The sequence below is a fragment of the Peromyscus leucopus genome, chromosome 17 (assembly GCF_004664715.2).
Source record: "Peromyscus leucopus breed LL Stock chromosome 17, UCI_PerLeu_2.1, whole genome shotgun sequence".
NCBI classification, from domain to species: Eukaryota; Metazoa; Chordata; class Mammalia; order Rodentia; family Cricetidae; genus Peromyscus; species Peromyscus leucopus.
In genome coordinates, this window is record NC_051077.1 from 55,979,659 (window position 1) to 55,993,548 (window position 13,890).

The window sequence follows — 13,890 nt, forward strand, 5'->3', positions numbered from 1 at the left end:
GCATGTAGAGGTCAGAGGACTACTGTTGGTTCTCTCTTTCCACCATGTTGGTTTTGGTGATCAAACTTAGGTTATTAGACTAGGTGGCAAGGTCCTTCACCTGTTTATGGAGCCATCTCACTGTCTCCATATAAGTATTTATTTTCTCTTGCTGAATCATGTATTCAAACACAATTTCAGATATCAAAACTTCTGCTGCAACCTGCACAGCTTTGAGAGTGACATGGCTGAGGTGATAGGGAGTGTGATAGACACAGGTACAGAAAAGCTGGGATCAGGTGGGGATGTGCTCGGATAAAGGTGCACCATCAGCCTGGAGACTCAGTGGGCTTATATACAGCTGAATGAAGAGTCAGGTTAGCTAATCTCTGCAAGGGTCTCTGTAGGGGAGCAGTCTCAGACTACAGTCACTGGTAGCATACTTTCTGCAATACTGTCAGCATCTGTCCTTGGAGCAGGGTAAGGCCTTGCTAATCCTCTCAGCTTGACTGGAGTAAAACCTTACCATTCCCATGGGTCTGAGCCATTGCTGTCCTTAATATGGTCATGCTCATTCATATACTTGCTTTAGAGGGACAGAACTGATAGAATGATTATCTATCTGTCTATCACCTATCTATCACCTATCTACCACCTATCTATCTACCACCTATCTATCTATCATCTATCTATCATCTATCTATCTATCTATCTATCTATCTATCTATCTATCTATCTATCATCTATCTATCTATCATCTATCTATCTACCATCTATCTATCTATCTATCTATCTGTGGTGACATTCCTGCTGAGCTCTTGGCCTGGCTCCAGAGAGCAGCCCCTAGCCCTAGTCCTTCCTTTGTTTAACCACACCTTTTGTTTCTCTTACCTTTTGTTACCCTTATCACCCTATGTGAATCCTGTTAGAGAGTCAAGGATCTGAGAGTCCCCTAAGGATCAAAGGCCTATGCAAAACTTGGTCCAGGAAACCTGATAAACCAAGTAATTTGCACCTGGCATTTGGTCTCTGGGAGCTCCTTTTGGTTTGCTTTGAAGGTACGGATATTAACTATCCAAACTGTAAAATGGAGTAAATAAATATGCCCTAGGCAAAGGGAAGGGGGCTTCAGTCCTTTGAGGCTGGAACCCCTGCAGCTGTCAAGAGGCTAAAGACATTCTTAAGGTGCCTCTGAGTCTTTATTCCACGGATCCATGTGAACCCACACAACTGTGTCGCGATATACAGCAACATCTGGCACCCAACACAATGCTTGTGGCCTGAAAAAGAACAAAGAATCCATTGAAGAACAGAGGAGTCGACCAGGAGGGACCGCTCTCAGGGTAAGAGTACTCCAGGATCAGCAGGGTCATGGTGTGAGACCAAAATAAGCCATCTTAGAAATAAGACCAAAATGCTTTCACCTTAAAATTAAGGCCTAAGATTTCTCCTTTTGGGAATAGGCCATTAATTACTGAAACTAGTCAGTTCAGATCCCAGAAACCAGGAAGTGTAAAAGTACAGAGTCACAAGATAGTCACGAGGTAATGCCTGCCAGACTATGGAATGTCCTCTCTGAAGGGTTCACAACACGGTTACATTTACCAGGCGGACACTTCCGCCTAGCCATTTCCGCATCAAGAGCGTCCCATAGCTAGGATACCTGATGGGCCCGGATATCTCCGCCTAGCAAGTTCCGGGCCAAGGGGTCTCCCGTGATCAAGAGTCCGTGGCATTACATGGTTATGTAAGCGCACAACATGACCATGTGATCTACGCACACGCGTAGAGTAGTGACGTGACCTGGTCACGCCCCCAGCCAGTTTTAAAAGTCCGGCGCGATATTCCCCATTCTCTTCTCCACGCACGTGTCTCTCCCACAGGCCTGCACACTTTCTGTCCTTTGTTTTCCAATAAACTCTATAAGCGGATTCTGTCGTGTTTCGTGACGTTTCCTTGCAGGGGTAAGAACACAACGCAGCCAGAAAACTAACACTCTCCCTGGTTTCCAGGGTAACTGACCATAAAAATGCCCCCACCTGAGGGCAGCCAATGAGAAATGGTGATGGGCAACCACTCCCTTAGAAGTAAGATTAAGCCATGATTTCTAGAAAGCCCCTAGAAGCGAGCCAATCAAAATTGTACCCATACTAGCACCTCTAAATGATATAACCTTGTTATTTTTCCCTTTAAAAACTGATTTTGCAGACAGGCAGGTGCTTCCTCCAGCCTTCACTGCATTGGATGTATTGGACGAAGTCCCTGCCTAGGCTTGTATTGCTTTTGGATATCCAGAATTAAACCTTGCTTTTGCATTCTGGCATGTTCATCTTTGGTGATCTCTCTGGGGGTCACGATCTGAGCACAATAGTGGGAAACTTCCCATCTCAGGAGCAACAGTATGTGCAGTTATTAAAATGCCTATTAAAAGGAAATGGAGTATAAGTGAAGGAAACACAGCTTACAAGCTTTTGGTATTAATTAAACGACATTGCCATTGGTTTCAGACAACTCCTCATGTTCAGTTGAAACTGAAGGTATGGAAGCAAGTTATTAGAGCTTTGAGGAGAGCTCATCAGAAAGGAGAACACATACCATTAAAAATTTGGTCTTGCCGGGTGGTGGTGGCGCACGCCTTTAATCCCAGCACTCGGGAGGCAGAGGCAGGTGGATCTCTGTGAGTTCGAGGCCAGCCTGGGCTACCAAGTGAGTTCCAGGAAAGGCGCAAAGCTACATAGAGAAACCCTGTCTTGAAAAACAAAAAACAAAAAACAAACAAACAAAAAAAATTTGGTCTTTATGTACTTTAATCTAAAATGCCCTGGAGCTGTTACAGAGTGAGGAATCGCAGAAAGCTGCATCTGAAGTTGAACAGGAGAATAAAAAGAAAGACACTCAGACTAGAAATTGTCAGTTAGCAAAGAAGAGTGTTCCTTCACAGATTGATAGGAATACTGTTTCAGAGGATGACAAAAGTGAGGAAAGCCAGGAAACTGGAGATGTCTCTTCATCAGATGAAACAGATTCAGAAGTTAGAAAGGCTGAAAAGTTAACTGCACATTTAAAAATACAAGAGCTCCTGAGACAAAAATTAAAAAAAGAAAAAGGAAACTTCCCAGTAAAGAAAGGGGAAAGTAAGAAATTCTTCCCAGTAGTAAAAAGGGAAGAAGAAAGAATAGAAAGAAAAAATTTCCCAATAGAAGAAAGGGAAATGTTTAGTTATGGACCTATGGCTCCACCTTATGATGCATTCGAGGAATGGTTGCCTAGGGTCATAAGGACTCCTCCACAGGTGTTCCCAGTTATTATGCAGCAAATGCCTGCAAATAATCAACATCCTCAAGGTTATGTTCAGATTGATTGGAGACCTACAGAAATGAAAGATCTGAAAGGATTAAAAGAAGCAGTGGTAGCATATGGGATGCATTAGCCATATGTAAGACAGATTTTAAACAACTGGGCTACTCAGAATAGAATTATTCCACAAGATTGGAAGGACCTCATGGCAGCTTTACTAGAAGCCAGCCCTCAATTACAGTGGCTTACTTGGTGGAAAGAGGAAGCAACAGCCATGGAACAGTATAATCAGACTAGAGGAGTGAATATAGTAAGACACTAATTATTAGGAGAAGGTCAATATGCTAATTTACAAAGACAAATGCAGTTTGATGATGCTACTATAACACAGTGTCATCTAGTGGCTTTAAGGGCCTGGGATAAGGTTGAGGAACCAGGAAAAAGATCCATATCCTTCACAAAAATTACACAAAGTACAGGAGAAGGCTACACTGATTTTTTTGCAAAGATTAACTTCGGCAGTACATAGAGCAATAGCTGATCCAGATGCTAGAAGGGTTCTAATTGAGTCTCTGGCTTTTGAGAATGCTAATACTGAATGCCAAAAGGCCATAAGACCCTTGAAGGCTCAGAGGGCTCCTTTAGAGGAATGGATTAAAGCTACTGCTGATGTTGGATCCACAGAATATAATGCTAATATAGTTGGACAAGCTATAGCAAAAGGCCTTAAAGCTCAGATTACAAGATGCTTTAATTGTGGGAAATCAGGACATGTAAGGAAAAATTGCTATTGCTCTGCTACTAAAATAAATACCTCTTTAGAGAATAATCAGAATAGAAAACCCCAGCCCTCAGGAATTTGTAAGAGATGTGGTAAGGGTAAACATTGGGCTAATGGATGTAGATCAAAGAGAGATATGCATGGTAATCCTTTGCCTTCAGGAAACTGGCTGAAGGGCCTAGCTTGGGGCCCAGTAACAAACAACAATTTCCTGTCAGCAATGGAGAGGCTCATCAACAGATCCATCAGGGGAGCCTAGGCTCAGCATTGGAGATTTAATGCATGCTACTTCAGGAAGCGCTGCTCTAGAATTGGCAGTGGGCAGACGTCTAACTTTATCCCCAGAAATTCCTTACTACAAGATAGCCACTGGAGTGTATGGTCCCCTTCCTCCAGGAACAGTAGGAATAATTTTTGGTAGAAGTAGTCTAACATCTCAGGGATTTATTGTTCATATAGGAATGTATGAACAATAACAGTAGATGAAGTAGATGAAGATTATCAGGGAGAAATTAAAATCATGGCTTATGTAAAAAAGAATATGCAGATAAAGGCTGGTGATAGAATTGCTCAATTGTTATTACTTCCATATCTAAAAGGAAAAGCAGCTCCAGTGAGCAGAACAGGAGGTTTTGGAAGTACTGGAAAAAAGGTGTTTTGGCAAATAGTCATTAACGATGAAAGACCGAAATTAAAAGTAAAATTAAATGGGGTTGAGATTGAAGGATTATTGGATTCTGGTGCTGATGTTTCTATAATCTCACAAGAATCCTGGGACCTCAACTGGCCTCTACAAGAAGTCTCCACTCAGTTTGTTGGCATTGGAACATTGTCTCAAGTAAAACAGAGCACAAAATGGGTAAATTGTATAGGGCCTGAAGGACAGGAAGGAATTTTAAAGCCTTATGTGGCTGATATAGCCATGAATTTGTGGGGAAGAGATTTATTGCAACAATGGGGAGCTCAGATTAATATTCCCACAATTTCAGAAACAGCTCGTAAATTGATGTTTAAATTAGGATATATTCCTGGAAGAGGCCTCGGGAAAAACTATAAGGGAAGCTCACAGGCTATGCAGGTTGTACAAAGGCAAGGTAGGACAGGAACTGGCTATCCAAATTTAGAATAGGGGCCACTGCTGACAGCCCAACTGCTCTCCCTTTAAAATGGCTATCTCAGAAACCTGTATGGGTAGAGCAGTGGCCCTTAACTAAAGAGTAATTGCAGGCACTTGAAGAACTTGTAAAAGAGCAGTTAGAAGCTCAGCACATTGAAGAGACTACTAGCCCTTGGAATTCTCCTGTATTTGTAATAAGAAAGAAGTCTGGAAAGTGGAGAATGTTAACTGACCTAAGAGCTATTAATAAGATAATTCAACCTATGGGACCCTTACAGTCTAGGATTCCATTACCTTCTTTATTACCTAAAAATTGGCCTATTATAGTTATTGATTTACAAAATTGCTTCTTTACCATCCCTTTACAAGAACAGGATAGAGAAAAGTTTGCTTTTACAATTCCTACTTACAATAATGCTCAACCGGTAAGGAGATTTCATTGGAATGTCCTCCCACAGGGAATGCTAAATAGCCCAGTATTGTGTCAGTATTTTGTAAATCAACCACTGGAAGTGGTATGTAAACAATTTCCTCAATCTATTATTTACCATTATATGGATGATATCTTATTGGCTGCATCTGATACAGATACCTTATAAAAAATGTTTAATGTAGTACAGAAAGATTGCCCTGTTGGGAATTACATATATCTCCTGAAAAAACACAAAGAGGAGATTCTCTTAGCTATTTAGGCTATAAACTAAGTAAACTGAGAGTCCAGCCACAGAAAGTACAGATTAGGAGAGATCGACTGCATACTCTCAATGATTTTCAAAAATTATTGGGTGATATTAACTGGTTGTGACCCACAATTGGATTGTCCACTCAAGAATTAACTAATTTGTTTCAAAATCTGCAAGGTGACTCAGATTTAAACAGTCCAAGACAATTAACAGCTGAGGCTGGAAAAAGAATTAGCTCTGGTAGAACGAAAATTACAAAATGCCTATGTGAACAGATTAGACCTTACAAAGAGGTGTATTTTAGTAATTCTACCTTCAAATTATTCCCCTACTGGAATCATTATGCACAGAGAGGACTATATTATAGAATGGATTTTCTTAGCTCACAAACAGAGTAAAAAATTAAAAACTTATATAGAAAAGATTTCTGAATTAACCATAAAAGGAAGACTAAGACTTCGTCAATTGTCAGGTAGGGACCCAGCTGAGATTGTGGTACCTTATACCAATACAGAAATTAGGCAGTTGTGGGAGATTAATGATGATTGGCAAAGAGCTTGTAGTAATTTCCTAGGGGAAATTAGCAACAAATATCCAAAAAGTAAATGGATTCAATTTATAAAAAGAACTGAATGGATTCTCCCTTGTATAATAAAAAAGGGTACCTATCTCTGGGGCTCTTACATTCTATACAGATGCAAATAAACTAGGAAAGTTTGGTTACAAAGCGGGGTACATCAGTAAAATTATTCAAAGCCCATATGACTCAGTTCAAAAATCTGAACTGTATGCTATTCTGATGGTTTTATTAGCCTTTAAGGAATCTCTCAACATAATTACTGATTCTCAATATGCTAAAAGGGTTGTATTGCATATAGAGACTGCTGAATTTATCCCTGATAATTCAGAACTAACTTTATTATTTATACAACTACAACAGACTATCTGAGAAAGAGATTGCCCACTTTATATTACCCATATTCGATCCCATACTGGATTGCCTGGGCCATTAGCAGAGGGAAATGAGGAAATCAATCAATTATTGATAGGATCTGTGTTGGAAGCTTCAGAATTTCATAAAAAACATTATGTTAATAGTAGAGGCTTAAAAAATTTGCATTATTTGGCAACAAGCTAAGGAAATTATAAAAAATTGTCCTGCTTGTTCTTTCTTTAATCAAGTCCCTTTACCTGAAGGGACCAATCCTAAAGGTACAGAAAAGAATGAGATCTGGTAAATGGATGTATTTCATTTAGTAGATTTTGGGAAATTAAAATATGTTCATCTTACTATTGACACTTATTCTGGATCCCAGTGGGCATCTGCTTTAAGTTCTGAAAAGGCAGACTCTATTAGAAGCACATCTATTAGACACATCTATTAGACACATCTATTAGAAGCAATGGCTGTGATGGGCATACCAGCACAAATTAAGACTGATAATGCCCCAGCTTATGTTTCCAGTAAAATGAAACATTTTTTTGCACGTTACAACATAAAACATGTTACAGGAATACCATACAATCCTACAGGACAAGCAATTATTGAGAGATCTAACCGCACCTTAAAGGAGATGCTTACTAAACAGAAGGGGGATATGAGGACCCCCAGTGATAGGTTACATAATGCCTTATTAACCTTAAATTTTCTAAATATTAATGCTACAGAGACAACAGCAGCAGAAAGACATTGGACCACAGTAAAAACTGCTGATTTAAATCAGCCTGTGTACTACAAGGATGCCATGACTTCTAGTTGGCAAAAAGGGGAGGTGTTGCGATGGGGCTGGGGTTGTGCTTATGTTTCCACAGGAGATAATAAATTGTGGGTCCCATCGAAATTGACAAAAATCCGCCATGAGCAAGAGACATCTCCAAGATGCTGCAGATGCAGGAATGCCTCTGACGAAGTTGAGACACAGGAGACCATTAAGACAAACAACTAATCCTTCCACCTAGGGACAGTTTAAGAGGTTGTGTGACAAAGGAGAGATGATACTTCACATGACTCACAAGCCTCTGAATGCTACAAACTTATTTCTTGCCATGCTTTCTGTGGTAATGGTATAGGTAAAAGGGATGGGTCATAACTATTGGGCTTATATCCCCAATCCTCCAATTAATATAGCAGTAAGTTGGGGAGACAAGAATATCCCTGTAGTGGTTAATGAATCTTCTTGGCTACCTGGTCCTTATGACAACTGAGGTCCTGCTCAGCCAATGGAGGAGGGTAGAGTGATTGACAATTACACTGTTGGAGTAAAAGGAATTCCTATTTGCATGGGGAATGGAATTCAGTGCCTAAAAATAACCTCTCAGGTATGGATATCAATAGTCAATACTACCCGAGATTATTGTAATAAGTTTTATATGCTTCATGCATATGGATTTAAAGGACAAGAGCTTAATGCTACTAATTCCGTAAATCTACTGGTCTGTGAGATGAGGGTTACCAACAAGGAATCTGACTGGATAGATTGGCAACAGTGTAAGAGTGAGAAACCTCGAGTGCTAATTAATATCTCCCAAGGAGATGTTATTGATTGGAGCCCTTATGGCTCCCCTCAAGGAAAATATTCTCACTCAGAGTTAAGATGGAAATGGTATCATATAAATGGATCTGTGGAAATCAATGGCTTCTATTAATGAACCTATTCGGTGGCATGGAGTTGGAATGGCAAGTCCTCTCCTACAATTTGGTAATTCAATTCAGACTAATTTGTGGAAATCAGCTAGTGCTTTCCACCCTCTTAAGGCATGGGAAGGAAAATTAAACATTAAGGATGATATGTACACCCTATCTTTTAAACTAAATTAAAGCCATCCTTTTCTGGCTTGTGTACCATTGCCTTGTTTGCTATTAAAGGGACCTGTACAATGGCACCCAAATAATTACACTATCACTTGTGAATGGTGTACCCTTCATACCTGTGTTAATTCTAGCATGTTTTAAAATTTGACCTTTTGAAAGTTTATATATTCCTAGAGCAAGGCCAGCAATCTGGATACCGGTGAAGTTGTCGAGGCCATGGCAAGACTCTCCTGTGATGATCCTGGTACAGAAGCTCATTGAAAGAATATTAAAAAGAACACATTGTAGCCGGGCGGTGGTGGCGCATGCCTTTAATCCCAGCACTCAGGAGGCAGAGCCAGGCGGATTTCTGTGAGTTCGAGGCCAGCCTGGGCTACCAAGTGAGTTCCAGGAAAAGGCGCAAAGCTACACAGAGAAACCCTGTCTCGAAAAACCAAAAAAAAAAAAAAAAAAAAAAAAACCAAAAAAAAAAAAAAAACCACGTCGTATGGCTGGACTGGTGGTTGCAGTTACTATGGGAATCATTGCATTGACAGCTACCGTAGCGACGGCTGGAGTAGCACTCCATAAAGAAATCCAAACCGTGAATTCATCAGAGACTGGCATAGGCATTCAGAAGAACTTTGGACTGAACAAAGTAAAATTGATAATGAGATAGTAAATGAGTTAGCTGAACTAAGGCAAGCTGTTGTATTGTTAGGTGATCAGTTAGAGATTTTAAAAGGAGCAGATAAAATTAAAATGTGATTGGAATGTTTCTTGTTATTGTATCACACCCTTAAGATTTAGTGAGAGCAAATATGATTGGGAAAAGGTTAGAATGCATTTGTTGGGTCACCCTAATGCTTCTTAAGTGTTTTTTGATTTACAGGAAGAAATCAAAGAAACTTTTGTAAAAAGGTTACCTGATACAACAGGAATGGATATTATGGAAAATCTAGCAGATACTATAGCCCCATTCAATCCTACAAATCACTTTAGTAGATTCCTTATCATAGCAGGTGTTGTCCTTGTATTAGCTATAGTGACTCTATTGGCTTTAAAATGTGTTTTAGTATACTTGCGTAAGATTATAAGACAGATAGAAAGAAGGCTATATTTACTGTAAGGCTGCATAACCTTCAATATAGTTGATATATATAAAAGGGGCATCTGTGGTGGCATTCCTGCTGTGCTCCTGGCCTGGCTCCAGAGAGCAGCCCCTAGCCCTAATCCTTCCTTTGTTTAACCACACCTTTTGTTTCTCTTACCTTTTGTTACTCTTATCACACTATGTGAATCTTGTTAGAGAGTCAAGGGTCAGAGAGTCCCCTAAGGATCAAAGGCCTATATAAAACTTGGTCCAGGAAACCTGGAAAACCGTGGTACCTGATAAACCAAGTAATTTGCACCTGGCATTTGGTCTCTGGGAGCTCCTTTTGAAGGTACAGATATTAACTATCTAAACTGTAAAATGGAGTAAATAAATATGCCCTAGGCAAAGGAAAGGGGGCTTCGGTCCTTCGAGGCTGGAACCCCTGCAGCTGTCAAGAGGCTAAAGACATTCTTAAGGTGCCTCTGAGTCTTTATTCCACGGATCCATGTGAACCCACACAACCGTGTCGCAATATACAGCAACATCTATCTTCTATCTGTCATCTATCATCTATCTATCTATCTATCTATCTATCTATCTATCTATCTATCTATCTCTCTATCTCTCTATCTCTCTATCTCTCTATCTCTCTATCTCTCTATCTATCTTCTATCTATCTATCTATTTATCTATCTATCATCTATCTATCTATCTTTCTATCATCTATCTATCTATCTATCTATCTATCATCTATCATGTATTTATGTATCTATCATGTATATATATGCATGCATGCATGTATGTATGTATGTATCTATCTATCATCTATTATGTATTTGTGTATCTATCATGTATATATATATGCATGCATGCATATGTGTATGTATGTATGTATGTATGTATCTATCTATCTATCTATCTATCTATCTATGTATCTATCTATCATCTATCTTTTTATGGGATTTATTAGAGTGGCTCATAGGCTATGGTCTAGGTAATCCAACAATGGTTGTTAGCCAACAGTCCAAGAATCTAATAGTTGTTCAGTCTGTGATGATGACTATCTCAGCTGGTCTTCAGTATGCTGGAATCCTGAAGAAGTAGGTTCTAATGCCAGTGAAGGAATGGACTTACTAGCAGGAGTGAGGGCAAGCAGGAAAAGAATGAAGCTTCTTTCCATGTCCTATATATAGGGTGCCACCAGGAGGTGTGACCCAGATTAAAGGTGGACCTTCCCACCTTAAAAGATCCAGATTAAAGGTTGGTTTTCCCACTGTAAATGATTCAATTAAGAAAAATCCCTCAGAGGAATGTCTAACTGTTTGGGCTTTAGTTAATTCCAGATGTAGTCAGTCAAGTTGACAGCCAAGAACAGCCAGCACAGGAACACTCCTGTTTCTGTGAGGATTTCCATCCTCAATGCATGAAGCTCCCAGTGCAGCAAGTGTTTATGTTGGTGGTCATGTTGGTTGAAGGGTGGAGATGGTGCACATCCTGGGTGGAGGGCCTGTGTTCACTTTCCACATACACTAGCAGCTGACAGCATTTCTTTAAGCAACATCCTAGTTTTATCTTGAATGTGATTTTTTTCTTCATTTTATCTTTTTCTTGGTATGATATAGTGTTTATTTCCCTTACAGAATAAACTCTTCCCTGACGTTTTGTGGATCCTTGGCAGGATCTTTGGAATTTTAGGAGATTTTTTTCATTCTTACTGTAATTTCTAGTCTCTGTTTCTATATGATCATGTGTGTTTTCTCTTCACCAGCTGAGGTAAAGATTCACACCATATGCAAATGTGTCCATTTTTATTTTCTTTCAAGGAATGCAGCAATACACATTTCTACCAGAGCAGATCCTTCTACTCATCTTTTCTCCTCTTTACTCAGGTCTCCTGGCTATGGTTTTCTAAATATTGTTTTGATTTTTTTCCCCAGGATCTAATTATAACACTAGAGTGTTATAAATTTAGACATTGTTTGACTTTTGTATGATAGGTAATTAATGAAGATTTATGTACATATGTGCTAGATTTAATAAACTAGATTTTTTTTATTGTTTTGGTGAAGATCGCATATAGCCCAGACTGGCCTTATGGTGATATATTGTGTACCCTAATAAAATTTGCTGAAAGATCAGAGAGGCAAAAGAACAAGCCACTGCCATGTCTTACCTCTAGGACTCCTCAGCCTGAAAAGCCTTCAGTTCCTGTCTCCTCACACCTTATGTACCTTTCTCCACCCGCCATCACTTCCTTCTTAGTGCTGGGATTAAAGGCATATGTGCTTCCCAAATACTCTTAGTAGCAAAGGCATGAGTGTAGCTAGAGTTTTCCTGGTCCTGCCTGGCCCATGGCCAGGACAAATCTCTCTCACCCACCAGTCCCCCAGTCACTCAGACCCAACAGAATAAACACACAGAGACTTATACTGTTTACAAACTGTATGGCCACAGCAGGCTTTTTGTTACTTAGTTTTTATATTTTAAATTAACCCATTTTTATTAATTTATAAGTTTTCATGTGGCTCATGGCTTACCAGTATCTTAACATCTTTTTATGGTGGTGGCTGGCAGCATCTTTTTGCTTTAGCCTTTTATTTTTTAGAAATATTTTTTGTCCTGCCCTTACTTTTTGTTTGGCTACTGACCAATCAGTGTTTTATTTATTAACCTATCAGAGCAACACATTTAACATACAGAACATCTTACAGTACTTTTCCTTTTTTTTTAAAAGGAAGGTTTTAACTTTTATATAGTAAAATTACAGATAACAAAACAATTATCAAGCAAGAATTACAGTTACCATATCTAGTTTATTTATAATAACCAGTCTATTTGAATTTGGCAAAATTAAAGAAGATATCCTATCTATCTTATATTTGTGAGTTTAAGGTTTTATATCTAACTTATCTTTTATCATAACTAAAGAAAATTATAACTATGTAGTCTCTAACTACATTAAAGACCTCAAAAGGATATAATGTTACCTGAGAAATGGGAGAAGGATGTAAGCAACTTTTGGGAGTCTTGTAAGAGTAGGCAGAGACAGCTGGCAGCCTGGACAGTCACCTAATGTTTCTTTGTAAAGTTGGGGCATCTGTCTTTAGCCCACAGGCCTAGAGTTTTTTAGTTATTTTTATTTTTATTTTTATTTTATTTTTGTGTGTGTGTTCTGTAGAATGTTTGGCAGTTTTCTCTGCAAAGCAGGAACCTGAAGGACCATTTTTCCAAGCAAAGTTTACTGGTCACCTTCTTATGGGTCCTGTATGTCCAGTTGATCAAGCAGTCCAGGCAAGAACAGTTTCTTGTTCAAATGGCTATTTTTGTCAAGGTGAAGATAAACTCCATATAGAGTGTCTTTGATGTCTATTCCCCTCTCTGAAGTAAATCAGTGCTACCAGGAGCAGACATGTCTCACTGTCTAGAAAGTCTAAAATTTTAAAACATTTTAAATGTCATATTTTGTAGGTCTTTGAAGTATTTGAAGAGTATTTACCTAACTGAATTGTGTCTATGTATACATAGAAAACTTAACTAACATGGCTACGAGTATGATTATCATAGATGACTAATTATTAATCTATTTTAATTATCTATTACAATTTTAATGAGTTACATAAACATAATATCTCAAATGAAAATAGAAATATATATATTATATATATAGTATAACAAAATCAAGTTTAAACTTGTATCAATAAACTAAAATCTATAGCAATGTAAAATATTTTAAACAAGTTGTTACTATTTATCTTATCATATCTACATCTTTTTTTTAAAGAGATTATATTTATAATCAACCTGTTTTAAATAAAAATATTGTTTTTTTGTCCTACACCAGGGGGCTCTTTTGGTATGGGACACAAGAATCTCTCAACCTTTTGTTTTAGGAATATGTTTGGGTTTAGAGAAGGAGTGAGCCAATTTCATCTCTAAAGCCAGTTTGGTAAATTTGGGAATTTGGGCATAGCTTTTCTTACTTTTTGTTGGAGGGGGCGCTGTATCTTATGGGGACACAAAGAAAATTTTAGGATTGTGGAGTAGTCCATGAGGGTGTATCATCTGAGCCAGTTGCCTTGAAACGGTTTTGGATGTTGGATCATCTGGGCCATAGTTTCACTGGAGACCTTTCAGGGGGTCTTGGCT